The following is a 17,102-nucleotide window of genomic DNA, read 5'->3' as shown; positions in this document are numbered from 1 at the left end:
CATCCCCTGATCTAGGATCACAGGGCAATGTTCAGCACTGGCTGGGCATGCAGGTCAACTGACCTCTGAGCACAGAGCCCCATGGGTTCTGTAGTGTTGCTTATTAAGCACCTTGCCTCACTCTCAAAATTGGAAATATAAGAAAAATGCAATAAAGTGCACAATCTTTTAAAAAAAGAGAACTCAATAGGAACAGAATAACACATGCCATTTGGAGAGAAAGATTGAGTTAAAACCAGAGGCTTAAAAAGCTGGTTCTACCCAGGAGCTAGGCTATCCATGTAGGTTCTTTAGGAAAAGAGCCCATCAGGCAGAACGGCCACCTGGTTCTTACCTGGCGGACCTCATCAGAAGGCGAAACTCAGAAAAATATTTCAGCAGATGATCTTAAGACATGGGCAAGTCTTAACCACTCCAGAAGATAGTGTTTCCAAAACACAGAACTCTTCCAAGGTTAACATCAAATCCTTGAATAATTTTTTAAAAATGCACGGGAAGCCTGTCATGCTGGTGAAATTTCTTCCTTCTGCCTTGGGTGCTATAATTCCAGCAGGCTCATGTTTGAAGGATGTCTTCAAGGACAGTTGGAATTATAGCACCCAAGGCAGAAGGAAGAAATTTCACCAGCATGACAGGCTTTACTACTACCACGTATCGTATGTGGAAGGACAGTTCCACATACGATACGTGGTAGTAGTAAAGCCTAGACATAGATACACTGCTTGGGCTTCCAACATCAACAATAAGTCAACAAAGGAGTTATAAATAGAATAACAGATTACTTGAGTGCAAGTCACCTCCCAACAGAGGAAGACAAATCCTCCTGAGGGGTCTGATTCTGCTTTGGAAAATAAGTCCCAATAACCAGGAACTTTAACATTCCAGAAAAAAATTTGGATAAGAAAACATCAGAAACTTCTCTTAATAGCAGAAGTATCCAACTCTTGAGAAAGTTAGAAACAGTTGCCCTCTCCCTGGATGCTCTTTCACTTTTCTCCTGCACTTTCTCTTTTCTTTCCCACTCCATTATTTATGACTGATCTTTCTTCCCAACCCAGTGCAGATTGAACATTTCCTTCTCATCACTTTCCCAGCACTAAGTTGAAGGGGCTCTCCTTTCCTTCTTTGCTGAAGAGTCTGGAGCCCTATATGGAAACAACTAAAGGTTGAGCAACCTACAGGCATATGCCAAGCTTTGCAGCAGCTTCCTCCCTTCTGATTAGGGAAGGTTAAGAAATTCTGCCATCTGGTGACTGAAAATGGTACTTCGTGCTACAGGGATTTTAATTACCTAAATTTTACTGAACAAATCTAAAAACGAAACAACCCCTGGTTGCATACCTCTGGGGTCCCCCAGTATCGATGCCAAGTTTCAGATGTTGGGGTTACAGTCCTGGAACGAATCTTCCCAGTTTGTATAGAACCAGGTCAGTAAACTGACTGGCCATACTTCTCCATGGAATCTACACTCAGTGACAAATCTTAGTTAATTCATGAGTAAGACTATGTGTTCAGCCAAAACTTATTTTTTTCATTGCCAGTTGTTTTTATTGCAACAGATGATTGGACTGTGAATTCCACTGAAAGAAATATTTTATTTCCTTCATCTTACCCTTGCTGCCTATCAGTTTTACCCCCAAGGGCATTTGCATTTTTATTTCTAATTTCCACCCTCTTTTCACTCCATCTCATCCATTTGTGAAGCTTTTAATCTTGTTTCACACAACCCCTTGGTGGTCTTTTCTCCAAATCAGTTATTTTTCTGGATAGGAATGAGAAAATGATGAACTGGGATAGCTCTCTTCTGTGATCTAAAAACCCCGACTGCTGAAAAGTTGGTGGAAAGTATTTCCCATGGTTGCAAGAAAACCAGTAATACATGTACTGTATGTTTGACTATATGTGTCACATTGACAGCCACCGAAACAATTTTAAATTGTTTCATTTGATTTTTTTTAATTTGAAAAGTATGTTTTTCAGTTGTTTTAGTGTTGGACACTGCCCAGAGTGACCACCAGTCAAATGGGTACTTCAGAAGTCAGATGGATGGATGGATGGATGGATGGAGGGAGGGAGGGAGGGAGGGACGGACGGACGGACGGACGGACAGAGAGACAGAGAGACAGAGAGACAGAGAGACAGACAGAGAGACAGAGAGACAGACAGACAGATAGATAGATAGATAGATAGATAGATAGATAGATAGATAGATAGATAGATAGATAGATAGATAGATAGATAGATAGATAGATAGATAGATAGATAGATAGATAGATAGATAGATAGATAGATAGATAGATAGATAGATAGATAGATAGATAGATAGGTTAGACAGACAGACAGACAGACAGACAGACGGATAGATAGATAGATAGATAGATAGATAGATAGATAGATAGATAGATAGATAGATAGATAGATAGATAGATAGATAGATAGATAGATAGATAGATAGATAGATAGATAGATAGATAGATAGATAGATAGATAGATAGATAGATAGATAGATAGATAGATAGATAGGTTAGACAGACAGACAGATGGATGGATGGATGGACATGCTTCCCCCTGCCCCCAGCTACTATTCATAAAGAATGTGATCTATGCAGGATGGAGGAATATATCACCAAGTTCTTTAAATTTCCAAACACAAAGATATATCAAAATATGAGTATATTCTTCTTAAAAATAGAGTAGACCTTTGGTCTAGATGGGCGGGATAGAAATCCAATAAATAAAAAAATTAATAAAATTAACTCAATTCCATCACTGATCAATCTTCTCCTGTCTGAATTTCATTACCTTTGCACAGTCTTTAATTCCTACCATGAGTATGACATAGAAATAAGAGGATTAAGAGCCCTTGCAATCAATCTATCACAACATGAATCCCACAATGTTTGCAAAGGAGAACTTCCTAATGTCTTCAGGTCTGTGGGAATACCATCTAGAGCAGTGCTTCCCAACCTCAGGTCACTCAGGTGTTCTTGGACTGCAATTCCCAGAAATCTCAGGCAACCCATCTGGTGGCGAAGGCTTCAAGTCTTCAAGGCTGCAGTCCAAGAACACCTGGGCAAGTGCAACTGGGGCAGATGAGATGACCTTGGTTTATTTCTTTTGACCTCAAACATCTTGAACACATGCTAGAAAAGGAATGGAATAGGAGAGGGAAGAAATAATTCATGATGGACCCATCCTGCCCATAAGCTGACTAGGTGGCAGCTTTTTCACATATTGGTCTTCACTAACATCTGTTCCTGCAGAAAACTCTTCCATATCTTATGAAAGATGCAGGAGTTGCTTGAGCAAACAGCCGGCCTTAAAATTAATTTCCATTTGGAAGGGGGGGAAGGCAAGGAAGTATAGCCCCCTTGTGAAAAACCGTAAATTATGTAGCATATTAGAAGATGCTACCATGAACACATGAGCATGCAGGCGGGCACAGAAACACGGAGTGGCTAGGCACCTTGTAGAGAAGACTCCCTGCCATCAGAAGAAAGTGGTTACAAGAACCAGCACTCCTCTGATGTAAAAACACTCTGTTTTTTTTTCTTTTTAGAGCTTTACATTAAAAGCCTCTTTCCTTCTCAATCCAGTGGTGCTCAATGAGGCTTACTCTTAGAAAAGTTTGCACAGGATTGCAGCCCGCACAGACCGATGGCTCAGCTTCCCATCCAGAAGATACAGGCGCCTGGGGATATTTCTCTCCACCTTCCATCAGGGAAATGGTTTTGGCTCCCTTCCCCTCATATTTTGGTTTGAAGTGTTCCCCGGGCTCACTTTGGAAGTTATGGCTCCCATCTAAGCCTTCCCCAACCTTTGCCAATAATTTTCTGCTTTTTCAACCCAGAATGCAAACACCTTAAATTTATCTCATGGCTTTATGTTTATGGTCCTTTCTGTTATCTTCCCCAACAGAAATGAAGATTGCGCTTGTTATTTCTCCCTGTTTCACTACATTTTAATAGAACAGTCATTGTTCACTGCTGGTACAGTTTTGCTTCTCCAACCCTGCCACTTTCTGGAAGTTTCAAGTCTCTTGATGTACCTTTTGCCAAAGCAGATAATTTAGAATCGCAATTATGACATGAAATTGGTGGTAGATTTTTTTTTTAATCCTCTGCTCTCTTCAGCAGAACTAGCTTTTGATGGAACACATCTATTCAAACAATACAGTTCCCAGGGGGGAAACTATGAACAATACACCACCACCTTATGGGGGGCACATTTATGAGTAACACCTTGTTGGAAGCAGCACCTCTCTCTCTCTTTAGAAGAAGAAGCTGCCTAGAGTGGTCCAGTAGTCCAGATAGGTGGGGTATAAATAAAATAAATAAATAAAATAAAATATTCCAGAATATGTGATTGAATTATGTCAAACTGGGAAAAAATATATAGTTATTTATGATTTCCAGTGGCATCCAATATCAGGCCTGGAGATTTAGATTTCTAACAAGTGACTAGGATCCTGACTCAAGTCAAACCAGGCAGTTTTCAAACCATTCTGATCCTCATCAAGTTGTTTTCTGAATCACCAAATCAAGGTCTGAACAGAAGAGATTCAGACTGATTTCTTTCCTAGCCCTAGTGAGATGTCCTTAGTGCTCCCTAGTGGTTTCCCATTCAAGTACTAACAGAATCAACTTTGCTCATCTTCCAAAACCAGATAAGTTGTTTAGGCTGATACAGTTGGTTTGTGATTCACATCCAGCATGTGGCTACCTATTCGAGTTGTTGAGCCTATTTTAGAGATATGGTTCAGCACCTTGGACAGCTTTCATAAAGGTCACAGTAAAATCTGGACCAGATTCAACACCCCACTGACTGTGGAACCACCTGCTCCCGCTGTGTTGAAAGAACCACAGGATTTTCTCTTTGTTTCCCTGTGACAAAATACACACACACACACACACACAAACTTTGAAATCAACATCAGATCAGTGGGAGACTCCCAGTGCACTGACCCCACTATTGAAATCAGTCCAGGTAATTCAGAACTCCAAATCCCAGGGCGAAACTCAGATGAAGAGAATCAAAATTCTCTTTTCAAATCAATGTGCCAGGACAGCAGAGACCTCTAAGGACATAAGAGCTTTAGCTGATTTTGCTGCAAATATTGAGTTCCCTTTGATGCCCACTTCAACGGAAGGATAAGTACAAACAGGGAGCAGTGCAGGAGTGGAAACCTCTCCCTGCCAGTAAATGCTGTTAGTTAAACTCATGCCACCCTGAGCTTTTTCTCTCTGTGTTCTTGGATGAGTTTCAGTGGTGCTCTGTGCCAGCCAGCCCAGCCTTTTCTAATAAGTAATTAGAACATAATTAACACTTGTAAGTTACAATGGGAAGCATCTGGCCCCGATGACTTATTAAGAGCCAAGCATTCGGAAGGAACAGAGTTCCCGGAGAGAGGGCATGTGGTAGGCGTACCACAGGAAAGAGAAAGTTTTGTTCTGCCGAGGATTAGCAGAGGGGAACAGATGATGCTGTCACACAGGGAGATGTCAAAATGGGCTTTCCAGATGAAGAATTTCATTCTGATCATGAAAAAGGCCTGAGAACCTTAGTTGTCATTTGGGGTGGGTGGTTGTGGAAAAGCCACCAGGGTCTGAAAATCTGTCAGTTTTATTTTCTTCCACTTTTTTTAAAAAAAAATTACATTAAAAAAAAGAAAATCCAATTTTCTTTCCATTCCACAGAGGAACACATTTGCAAATTTAGGTTAATTCTTCAAAAACAAACCAAATTGAAGTTCACACCCCTCTACACCAGCCAAGTTCACCAGGCACCAACTGCTCCCAGCATGGAGAAAAATCTTACCGGCAACAAGTGGAAACAATATTTACACCCATCCTTAGCTGGATCTTTTCCCTGTACTTCTCAGGTTACCAGTTTCCAATGGGAATCTCCATCCTTCACACTAGGGTTGTGCCATGTGCTCAGAAAATATCTGTGTTGGCCATTACCTGGATTTGACCATGCTGAGTCAGCTCAAGGACACTTCCCCTTCACTAACGATTTTCCCAGCATTCCCCCAAAACAAGACACAGATGTCTTTCTCCCTCCCATCCTATGTTTGTTTTCCTTTCTTTTTTGCCTGTTATTTCTGTTCAGGAAAGTGCCACGTTCTGTGCAAATGTATTCATTTTCCAGTAAATTCTGTGTAGTATTTTCCCCTTCCACCTCCTCCAAAAACCAACCAACCAACCAACCAACCAACCAACCAAACAAACAAACAAACAAACAAACAAACAAACAACCAAACAACCAAACAACCAAACAACCAAACAACCCAGCCAGCCAGCCAGCCAGCCAGCTAGCTAATATAGGAATCCTAACTATCTTGTGCACATTACGCTCTTTTTACTCTTTCCCAGCAAATGCCACAATGGGAAAATTCCATTCTAAGCAGGAATTGCAGTGACTGATCACAGAACATCCCACAAGATTTCTTTCATGATTCCTTTCATGGGGAGGAGTTTGGACTTGTACAGATAAATGTCACTGTGAGGAGGAATGGGTTTCCTTCCTGCCTTTGTGTTCCCCTGAGAGCACACCAACATTGTTGCTGTGATACCTTGGTTTATGGCACTCAATCTTTCTCCTCTGTGCAGTGACACATTTGTTTCCCAGAAGCCGGCAGACTCACCTCCAACTGGCAGTGTTCGAGCAGAGCTTGGCAGGCGATCGGTTCAGGGTGCTTAGCTGCAGATTTCATCACTGAGAATGGGCTGGACTAGATGCTCTTTGGAGTTCCTTCTGTCTCTCCAGTTCCACAATTCCATCCTAAAGAACAGATTTTAAACATTTAATCTTTGGACCAGGTCCTAACCCCCCAAGAACTCTCTACACAAGAATGATGTGCTGGATGATTGCCAGAATCTGACTACTGAAACTCCGACAGTGCAGACCCTCCTTTGTGTCTGATTGTTCGAACTCTCGCCCATGACTCCAGTCAAAGGGCTGCCACTTCACCATAACGTTTCTCTCCAAACGGCCTCAGATAAACCTGTGCTCCTATCCTCTAAAGAGGGTTTTCAACAAAGGGCTTACATTATGAACGGGCAATTTTGCTCACGATGAGTGTTTTATTTGTGAAACCAGGCAGCAAAGGAAAGAGGCTTGTAAAATGTTCCTAAAGCTGTACGGGCAAAGAACCTCTCGGACTGCTGTCAAACTGGCAAAGTGCTCCCGAGTGAAATGACCGCTGCAGTAGTTCAGCTCTTCCAATCATGGAAGAGATGCAGCAGGAGAGGTGGCCAGGATCTCACCCCCCCCACACACCTCCTGGCAATGGACGGCAACAGGACTGGAAAGAAAGTGTTTCTAAGCCACCTCTAAGAGGCTTTGCTCACCCGAACCTTACCTTGGCTATCTTTCCAGTTCATAGGATGGTGTGTCTAGATTCCTTTAAGGAATAACAATAAACCAGCAGACCATTAGTCAAACTACTAGGGAGGAAACCCTTTTGAAACCCATGAGACCATTCTCAGCAAAACCATACATCAATCGGGTGGCAACCGGGAGTGAGATCTTCACAAGACAGCAACAGGCCGGGTAGGGGCAACCCCTAAAGACATAAAATGTTGCGGTAACAGTGAAAGCAGAGTCCAGAGAAGCCAATGAGATTATCAGTTAAGGTGGTCATTTGCAAACATAGACGGAGTGGCACTATCGAAGTGAAAATGTTTGACTTTGTTTTTAGGAAAGACTGAAAAAACAGGACATGTTTAGCCTTGAGACAAGAAGACTGACCATAGATACTATAGCACTTTTCAAATACTTGAAAGGTAATTCTACAGAGGAGGAGCAAGATCTGTTATCAATAATCCCAGAGTGAAGGACACATCATAATGTGTGCCATCTAGGTGATATTGACCGGCTGTTTTCCTGGGAGGCACAGCAGGGATTCAAACTCCTATGCCTGGCTCAGCAGCTAGCTGCTCCAACCCACTGAGATACATCAGTTGTGTGCTTCCTACATCTTTCTGGGGGGGGGGGATAGCTACTAAATGCAGACTGTAAATGTATATCATGGAAAAACAAAATAATGATAAAAAATAAAGAAGACCAAAACGTTGTGGCACCTTTAAAAAAACCGGCTATATTTTAATGTAAGCTTTCATGGATTCTCTTTGCCCGTTTCTTGAGACTTCTCCAGTGGCAGAAGAAAATCCAAGAACATTTACATTAAAATAGAACAGTTAGCCTTTAAGGAACCACAATGTTTTGGTCTTTTCTATTTTTTCTCCCTGTCTGATATTCTTGCAAGACTAACACGACTACCTCTTTTAAAACTGAGACTGTAAGAGAGGTAGCTGTCCATTTCAGCATGTATATAAAACACAGAGAGAGGGGAGGAAAGGGAGGGAGGGAGAGAAAGCAAATCAAAGCCATTCATTAAAGTGGGGGCAGGAAACTTGGAAAGGTAGATGGGAAGAGACACAGCTAATTGCAGGAGGAAGACCATCTTAACTGCTTAAACTTGTTTTAAAAACCTTGGTTTGAGGTGAAAAGCCATTCCCCAAAGGGAGAGAATCCAGATTAGGCTACAGAATTTTGTTTGCTTTGTAGAACATTCGGAATTTAAAAAAAAGCACAGAAGTTGAAAGCCACAAGAGGCGTTTTGTGTAATCTCTGGGTAGATATTTTGCTTCCCATCTTCCTGGGTGGATATCAAAGACTGTAGGGTGTGACCCTCTATAGTAGTGGCTCTCGGAGAACAGACAGGGGACTTCTTCTTCCTACACAGGGCATTATATGGACTAAACTAAATTTGATCTTGGGGACCTTGGTTGGTAGAGTGACCCAGGAAGTAGAAAAACTACTGCAGTCTTTGGAATTCCCTTGCTTTCTGTGCAAGAGAGACTGTGGTTCACCAGTATGGAAGATATATTTCTTGGCTCTTGACCATTAACTCTTGGACCTCAGCCAGCCTTCCTGAACAGTGTGAAAATTCAGCCATCACAGCATCCAAGATACAGCTCAGACAGAACAGTTGGCGTCCTCCATGCTGTGAAGATGGCTCCTTCCAGGCGTCCCATGGCAGAAATTAAATGGACTGTTTGTGTTTTGTTTTGACCGAAACACCTACAGGAAAAAAAAAGCAAATGGGGGTATTTAACAAGTAATTTCTTAGTACTGGGATAAACGCAATTGCATGCTTCTAGTAACCCGTCACTTCAAAGGATCTTCACCCTTATCATCATCATCATTCAGGATGGCAGAGCTGGAAGGGACCCTGCGGTTCATCAGATCCAGACCCTGTCAAGAAAACACTGCGGGAAATCAAATTCTCCACCTCTGGCTTCACATTCAGAAGCCTAAATCTCTGTGCTTATTATAACAGGAAAAATGGTCTGTTTCCTTCTGTTGGTGTAGGAACTTTGGGGTGTTACATATTACTAAACCCTAACCCACCTTAAAAGCTTTCAGCTTGTGAGACTTAATCGAGCCATTAAGTCTGCCTTTCAAAGCAGTCATTTCCAGATTGACTAAGTGTCACGAGAGTCACCTAGCAAATGTACCAAAAGCTTCAGAGAACTCACATTTCTAATGGGTGGGGTTGGTGGGGGACGACACCCGGCTGATCTAGTTTTGTGTTCTGCCTTTGACGTTCTGCTTTCATTTGCATTATGCCAGATACTTGATTCCCTACCTGGCTCACATTTGCACTTGTTTCTCCAACTAACTCCAGAGTTTCCTCTCTATTAGGTCCTTCCAGGACTGCAAAGTTCACCCTGTGTCTTCGGGGCAAGTTGTCTGCCTTCAGACAATTACTCCTGCAAAGTGATGTTTCAGTTTAAATTATTAAAAGGCCATGCTGACATCCCATCGCTGAGTCCTGAAGGCCTCATGTAACCTTATTAAACATTCCTGTTTGTATGAAAGGTTACCTGTAGTCAATCTTGCAGCCCGCTTGGCCTTCTTGCTCCACAGCATGGAATGGTTGGCGTTGTTAAGAAAGGGACCAAAGCAGAGCAAAGTTCCCTGCTGCGTTAATAGACTTAACGAAGGCAATCCATTTAAGCAAAGCTACCATTTCCTATTCACCAATGTTGAAAGCCGTGAAGCCAACAGAAAAAGGCAGGAGGGGGAAAAAAACTACTCTAACGATGCTGGTGACATCCACCAATCTACCATTTCCAGCCATAAAGTTGTCAGGTGCAAATTTTGCACTTCTTGGCAAGGGAGGTGATCAGGACATTCCCCCAAAGTCCTCAGACAATAGAAAGAATGGAGGACACAGATTTCCTTGCCAGGTGGAAGCTTTGTCCAGTGAGTCATGATAGGGAGCTGTCCAGCCGGATGCCTAGAGTGGAAGGCTCAGAATCCGCATTTCTTACCAAGGCAGACAAGGTAAAGGTAAAGGTTCCCCTTGACACTGAGTCCAGTCGTGTCCGACTCTAGGGCGTGGTGCTCATCCCTGTCTCCAAGCCGTAGAGCCAGCATTTGTCCAAAGACCGTTTCCGTGGTCACGTGGCCAAGGCAGACCAGCAATTCGACCTCTCCTTCAGGGGGATCTGTCCAGCTAGTAACTAGAGCTGAAGTCTAGCTTGTTGTTGTTGTTAAGTTGCTAAGTCATGTCCGACTCTTCGTGACCCCATGGACCAGAGCACGCCAGGCCCTCCTGTCTTCCACTGCCTCCCGGAGTTCAGTCAGATTCATGTTGGTCACTTCGATGACACTGTCCAACCATCTCATCCTCTGTCGTCCCCTTCCCCTCTTGCCTTCGCACTTTCCCAACATCAGGGTCTTTTCCAGGTCTAGCAACAAGGGGCTAAAGAGATCAATGTTGCCCCAGCAACAGCAAGCCACCAGGTGAGCACTTGTAGATCCTGTCTGGTCTCACTCCATCATGGGGGCCTCTTGGTGGCCTTTCCACCCAAGATAGCACATACCCCTTCCACTATTTGGATTCATCAAAGTCTTCTGAAACAGAAAGGAAGGTTGAATGTTTTTCATTTGCACCGTTTTCAAAATACAATGCAAGAAATGCTGTTTCTGGTAGGTTAACCAACTCCCCTGTCTTTTACAAAACCCGATGCTCGTAGAAGATAAAAGAAGGTGCTCTGCATTTCTGGGCTGCTCTGAACCTTTGAACTGGAAAGACATTTAAGTGTCACAGCAAACAAAAAGTATAGTGGGAAAGATGTCAAGCTGGTTTCTACTTCAGGAAACATCTGAAAACACAGAAAAAAAAATCTGAGGGTCTCTCCATTATATCTTCTTCCGATCCTGTTACCTTTATCCCTACTGTGATATGCTCCAAAGTTCTATTCAGGTATTCGCCTCCACACAGACAACCCAGAATTGTACAGGCACAGAGAAAAGTATATAATCATTGATCAGAGAGAAGTGCAATAGCTAGTCTCAAAATAAGTTTAGCACCCCTTTGTATGACTACCTTTTCAAATACTTGAATGGTAGTCCTACACAGGAGGGGCAGGATCTGTTTTTCATCATCCCAGAGTGCAGGGCACGTCATTATGGACTCAAGCTACAGGAAGACAGATTTTGGCTGAATATCAAGGGGAAAAAACTCATAACTGTTAGAGCAGTACAACTATGGAACCCATGACTTCAGGAGGTATTGAGAATTCCAACGCTGGAGGCATTGAAGAAAAAAAATTAGACAACTATATGTCAGATCTATTTTAATGTTGACTCCTGCATTGAGCTGGGGGCTGGAATCGATCGCCTTATTGGCCCCTTCCAACTCCATGATTCTAGAATTCTATGATCCCATCTTGGACTACCTTTTCACTCTTGAGTTTGGATTGTGCTTGACCGGGTTACCTTCTTGATGGTTGCACACCTGAGCAAACATACTAGATGTGGGATAAGAGGGGAGGGCCTCCGTTTTATCGGAGATAAATGAAGAGCAAATGAAAGATAGGAATAAATGAATATTTCCTCCATCAGAAGGACATAAACCAATGGATGGGTAGCTATTGTCATCCAGATGTTTTAGAATTCAACTCTTTCCTCTCTTACACACGCACGGTGCTGAGTAAGGCAGCCAGAGTTTCCTCCTACCTTGTTCAAACTGTATTCCACATCCTTCATGCCAGTATTTCTATTTAAGTCTCTTTGTCTTGTTTTCATTATCAGCCACTTTGAGTGCCAACCTTTGGAGGAAGCTGGAAGTGTTAATCAGAGAAATAGATAAAAATAAATCCAGAACCACCTTTGTTTAAGATGCTCCACACCAGAGGGATCTGTGTCTGACTGTGGCCCAGGAGGAGTAGCGTGGAGAAGGGCAGGCTCAGATGGTTCCAGCTGTTTAGAGCTTCTGGTAATCCAAGGAGGTCATCCAGCGGGATACCCATGGCATAATTCCTCCATAGGCAAGAATTTGTTTAATCTGACTTTCTCAACACATGTTCCTTGTGTCTTATTTGACAGCCTTGCCACTGAAATATCTTTACACTTAACTGGCAGCTTCCAACAGCCAAAGTAATTTGCTTCAATAATTTATTGATGCATAAACCGGGAGAGATGTCGGGAAAGCCGTGAGGCCTGTTTGCTGGGCCACCATCTAATCCATCCCCTAGGGAAGACAAAAGCACTTAGCGGCACTCTTTGCCCAGCTGGGAGGCATTCCCTGGAGGAGAAACGTTTGTTTCGAAAGAGCCAGGGTCCCAGCCTCACCGCGTTTCTCTCAAGGTTTCATTATGGAATGTATTTAACATGGAAAATTAATGGTGATGAGCTTATAGCACTTCTTATATAAGTGACGTGCTTTACAGAGGGATCTGGAGATGCATTCAGAATTCGCCACATGAATGAGCCCTCTTTATATATATATGTCAAGGAGGTACAGTGGGGATTCAGACTTATATACAGTGGTGCCTTGCTTAACTATTGCCCTGCATTACGATGAATCTGCTTTACGACGATTTTTTTGCGATCGCAATTGCGATTGCAAAATGATGGTCTAAATGGGGGAATTTCGCTTAGCGATGATTGGTTCCCTGCTTCGGGAACTGATTTTTGCTTTAGGATGATCAAAAACAGCTGAGCGTCGGGTTTTCAAAATGGCCACCGGGTGCTTAAAATGGCTCCCCGCTGCGTTTAGGGGCGAAACTGAACAAAAGGGCCTTCAAGGCTTTCAGGCTGGTGATCACCAACACCTTGCATGAGCAAATTCCACAGTTTAATGGCATTGAGTGAGGGAATGTGTTCCTGTGATCCCTGCCGAACGTCCTACCATGCAGCTCCAGCGAACAGCTCCAAGGATCACAATAGAAAGCAAGTGTAAGAGGAAATATCAAACTTCTTTCTGAAGCCATCCATCCCCCGTGTCATAATTTCTTGAGCCACATGGCTTTTGCAAGTTTTCTGCTATGCTCGTGGGCAGAGAATGAGAATGAAGGGAGCTTTCAGCATGGACAAGGTTTTTTGGGTCAAAGCCAGGGAAAGTTGTGAATATCCTTTAAATCCTATTTCCTGATTCTAGCAGATCTTTGTGACTTGGGAACAAAGCCCACGATAATGTTCAGAAGGCCAGTCCTAAAAAGGAAACTAATTCCCAAGCTAAAGCAGGTATGAACATTTCTTGCTGTTATTATCCGATGTTTTCCGCACGTACAGAATTTCTTCTTTTAACAACGTGCTTTTTACAATGTGCAGTTTGAAAATAAACAGCACGGCATCTTTTGCTTTTATTTTTGCTTTTGCTTCTGCTTTGCTGCTGTTGAAATCCTCCAGATTGCCCCAGACTGAAGACTCTTCAGCACGAGACACTGTGAGCAGATAATACAGTATTTGCTACAAAAAACATGATAGAGTGAGTATATATCCAGAGTTGAAGAAAAAGGGAAAAATGTCTTTTGAGAAATTTCATCTTGCCTCTATTTTTTTTTTTTTTTTTGGTCCTGGAGAGCAGGCAGAATGCACAAAGCCAAACTCACACAACCAATTATTATTCTTAGGATTTGACAATGGAGAATCTGTTTAAACTTTCTATAAATACTAGGGAAGGTAAACGCATTAACCTTATCTCGATCCTCAATTGTAATTACATGAAGTCTGGCTCCCAAGTAAATTAGTACATTAATAACAATTTTGTTCTTATAATTACTATCTTTCCCCCCTCTTTTTTTTCTTTTGATCTTCAAGCTATTTCCTAATTTCTCCGCCTGGCTTCTGATAATATCCTCTGTCAGATAGTGACAATCTCTCTGACTTCTCTGGGGCAGAAAACATTGATCAACCTATTTAATCCATTGCAAAAGCTATTATTTACTTGAATGATAGCTCTCACTTTTTTCTTTTTTGCTGTGGATGAACAAGCCTGAAACATGTTAAACAGCAGGCTTCAGACAGACTCAACTTATTTTTTAAAAAGCACAAACTTTTCAACGCTATTGATTCTTGACTCAATGAGGATCAACTGTTACTTCAGGAAATGTCTTAGTAAACTGCAGAAAAAGATAAAAACAGAGCTCTTTCAGGATGTCCATGAAGGGAGCTTAACACAGCCTAGTTTATCTTCCTTTCTATTCATTTGGGCCTCTGAACTGGTTGCAAGGATCTGGGCATGATGGCTACCAGAATGTTTATTTTGTGAAATAAAGCCAGACATTTTGTAGGGGAAAAAAAGTCACACATATCCACCATTAACACAGCAACAAAAGAAGAGATACGCCTGAACAGAAGGAGACACCGACTTGTATGAAGGTGCATCTGCTCATTTACACATACATGATGCAAAATTAGAAGGCCATTTATACTTTAAATAGAACTGCAGTGCAAGACTGTGGACTGAAATCTGCAACCGACAGTGACATCAGCTGGGAGGGGAGACTGCTGTGAAGTAAAGAGGTCCTGAGGCTCACCCAACTCATCTGCAATGAGGCTGACTGTGGGTCAGTTGCAAGTGAATACATATAAAGACTTCCTGCTTCTATCTCGGGGGTAGTCTTATTCAACAACAAAAATGAAGCTCAGCCTCATCCAGACCGCACGTTTGTTCTTTGAAATGGACTGGACTGAAGTTATTGGCATCCGTCCTGTCCCGCTGTCCAGATGATCAGTCCTAGCCTCAGTCATTAATGTGCTGGTGCCAGAAAGATTGCTGCATGGCACTCAATGAAGGACAGTCCTTGGAGTCTGTGGAGGCCTTTCCATTGGTTCAGTCCGAGGCCTACAGCCAGACATCTCTCTGGTGTCAGCAGGATGGCTCCCAGCTTGTTTCTCCTACATGCCCTTCAAAATTCCGTTTTCGCCCTTCAAGATTCTACTAGATTCTGAGAGTGCCTTCTCCCATACAGACCAGCTGGGCATCATTTCTAATTTTCTCTTGGATTGCGTTATTTTTGTCCCTTTTATGATTTTATATATTTTTATACTGTTTTGTTTTATTTTGTAAGCCGCCCCGAGTAGACATGGTCTAGAGGGGCGGGGTAAAAATCAAATAAATAAATAAAATAAAATAAATAAATTCCCCAAGAGAGAGGAGTGGTTTTGGTAAAGATAGTGGTTTCTGGCTCTCCGATGGACCACGTTTTCCCCCCATAGTGTTTTACCTTGAAACCATTTGAAGTTCTGTTTCATCTGCTGCCTGTTTATATATTTTGCTCCAAAATATAATCCACCAATGATGTGATGATTCTGTTCTGAGTGACAGTCCAAAGGCCAGGGGAGCTATCCGAGGTGCTGATTCTATTGGTTTATAGTACAGAGCCTGAAGCTGAGGTTCCAATACTTTGGCCATCTCATGAGAAGAGAAGACTCCCTGGAAAAGACCCTGATGTTGGGAAAGTGTGAAGGCAAGAGTAGAAGGGGACGACAGAGGACGAGAAGGTTGGACAGGGTCATCGAAGCGACCCAACCCCGGGAGGCAGTGGAAGACAGGAGGGCCTGGCATGCTCTGGTCCATTGGGTCATGAAGAATTGGACATGACTTAACGACTAAACAACAACAGAGTACAGACTCTCAGATAGCTCCTGTGAATTTGAGAATAAAACCTGGAGTGGATTCACCACTGCCCCACTGATCTTGGAGACACCAGCCTCTATTGGATGGGAGCTGAAACCAAGTCTATTGTTACCACCTCAAAAGAATGCTCTTCACCAGGGTTCCACCCAGTTGGCAAGATAATTATGCAGGCTACTCATTGCCACCACCCTTGCCAATGCGGTACTGACATACCAACCTCAGGAAAATGGAGGTTTGAAGCAATCCTGAGTCAAGTTACCTGAACCCACCAGGATTGGACTCTGCAGTGAAAACTCTGTACCATGAGGCTACTGAACATGTTCGGATATCAGTGGGCACTTTTCTTCAGAGCTCCTCCTGAGTTTAATTTCATGCACTGGCTAAAATCCTGTCAAGCAAGGCCTGCCTCTGCAATAGGATGGATGTCACCAGCATCAGTAGGTGGCAGCTAATTAAAGATTTCTTTGCATGAATTTCGGCTGCATGCAACCTCTTCACTCTGTGCCCCAGGCACGCACACCCCAAAATCACAGAAGAAAGACTTTGATCAGCAGCAATGTGCCACTGCCAATGATGTCACTCCTCTTGCACAGGCAGAGCTGAACCACAGGATTTCAGCCAATTGTGCTGATATATGCATGTGTCCAGAGCTGGGAAACATTTGGTGTGGCAGAGGGTATGACTACAGAAATGTAATATTTCTGAGTTGGATATGTTTGCTTATACTACGGTTAACAATTTGCGGAGGTACGGTAACACACACACAAATCTCTGGACCTTTGGAGGACTATATCCATTCCAGAAAGTGGTGATGGGGGAACCCTGTTCAACATCCCAGTTGCTCGCTTATAAAAATGAATGTTTTCTGAAAAATCTCCCTTGGTCCCTATAGTGGATATAGAGGCCTTGAGTACTGGATGTGCAAAGTCAAGCAAACACACTGCCCCTTGTGTTCTAGAGCCATGGTTCCCAACCTTGGGTCACCCAGGTGTTCTTGGGACTACAACTCCCAGAAGCCTTCATCACCATCCAGGGTTTCTGGAGTTGCAATCCAAGAATCTCTGGGTGACCCATAGCTGGGAACTTTACTGGTCTAGTGCAAGATTTCAAAGTGCCAAACCACTAGATCTGATTTCCTTGCATTCAAGTTCTCTCTACC

The 17,102-nt window shown here is 42.9% G+C and overlaps 1 long non-coding RNA gene across 4 annotated transcripts in view; it reads right to left on the bottom strand.

Annotated features, from left to right (window-relative positions):
- LOC140701792 (uncharacterized) overlaps nt 1-15,323 on the bottom strand; it is a 76,204-nt gene extending 60,881 nt beyond the window's left edge. For 3 of the 4 annotated variants that reach the window (XR_013538019.1, XR_013538022.1, XR_013538020.1), the window contains exon 1: nt 6,647-15,323. This is a non-coding gene — a long non-coding RNA (uncharacterized LOC140701792). The remainder of the gene's footprint in view (nt 1-6,646) is intronic. The other variant, XR_013538021.1, reaches the window with a different exon arrangement.
- Nucleotides 15,324-17,102: the final 1,779 nt, after the last annotated feature.

This window comes from Pogona vitticeps, chromosome 7, assembly GCF_051106095.1.
Source record: "Pogona vitticeps strain Pit_001003342236 chromosome 7, PviZW2.1, whole genome shotgun sequence".
Taxonomy (NCBI): domain Eukaryota; kingdom Metazoa; phylum Chordata; class Lepidosauria; order Squamata; family Agamidae; genus Pogona; species Pogona vitticeps.
The sequence above is the reverse complement of the archived record's forward strand: the minus strand, read 5'-3'. Positions and strand labels throughout refer to the sequence as shown.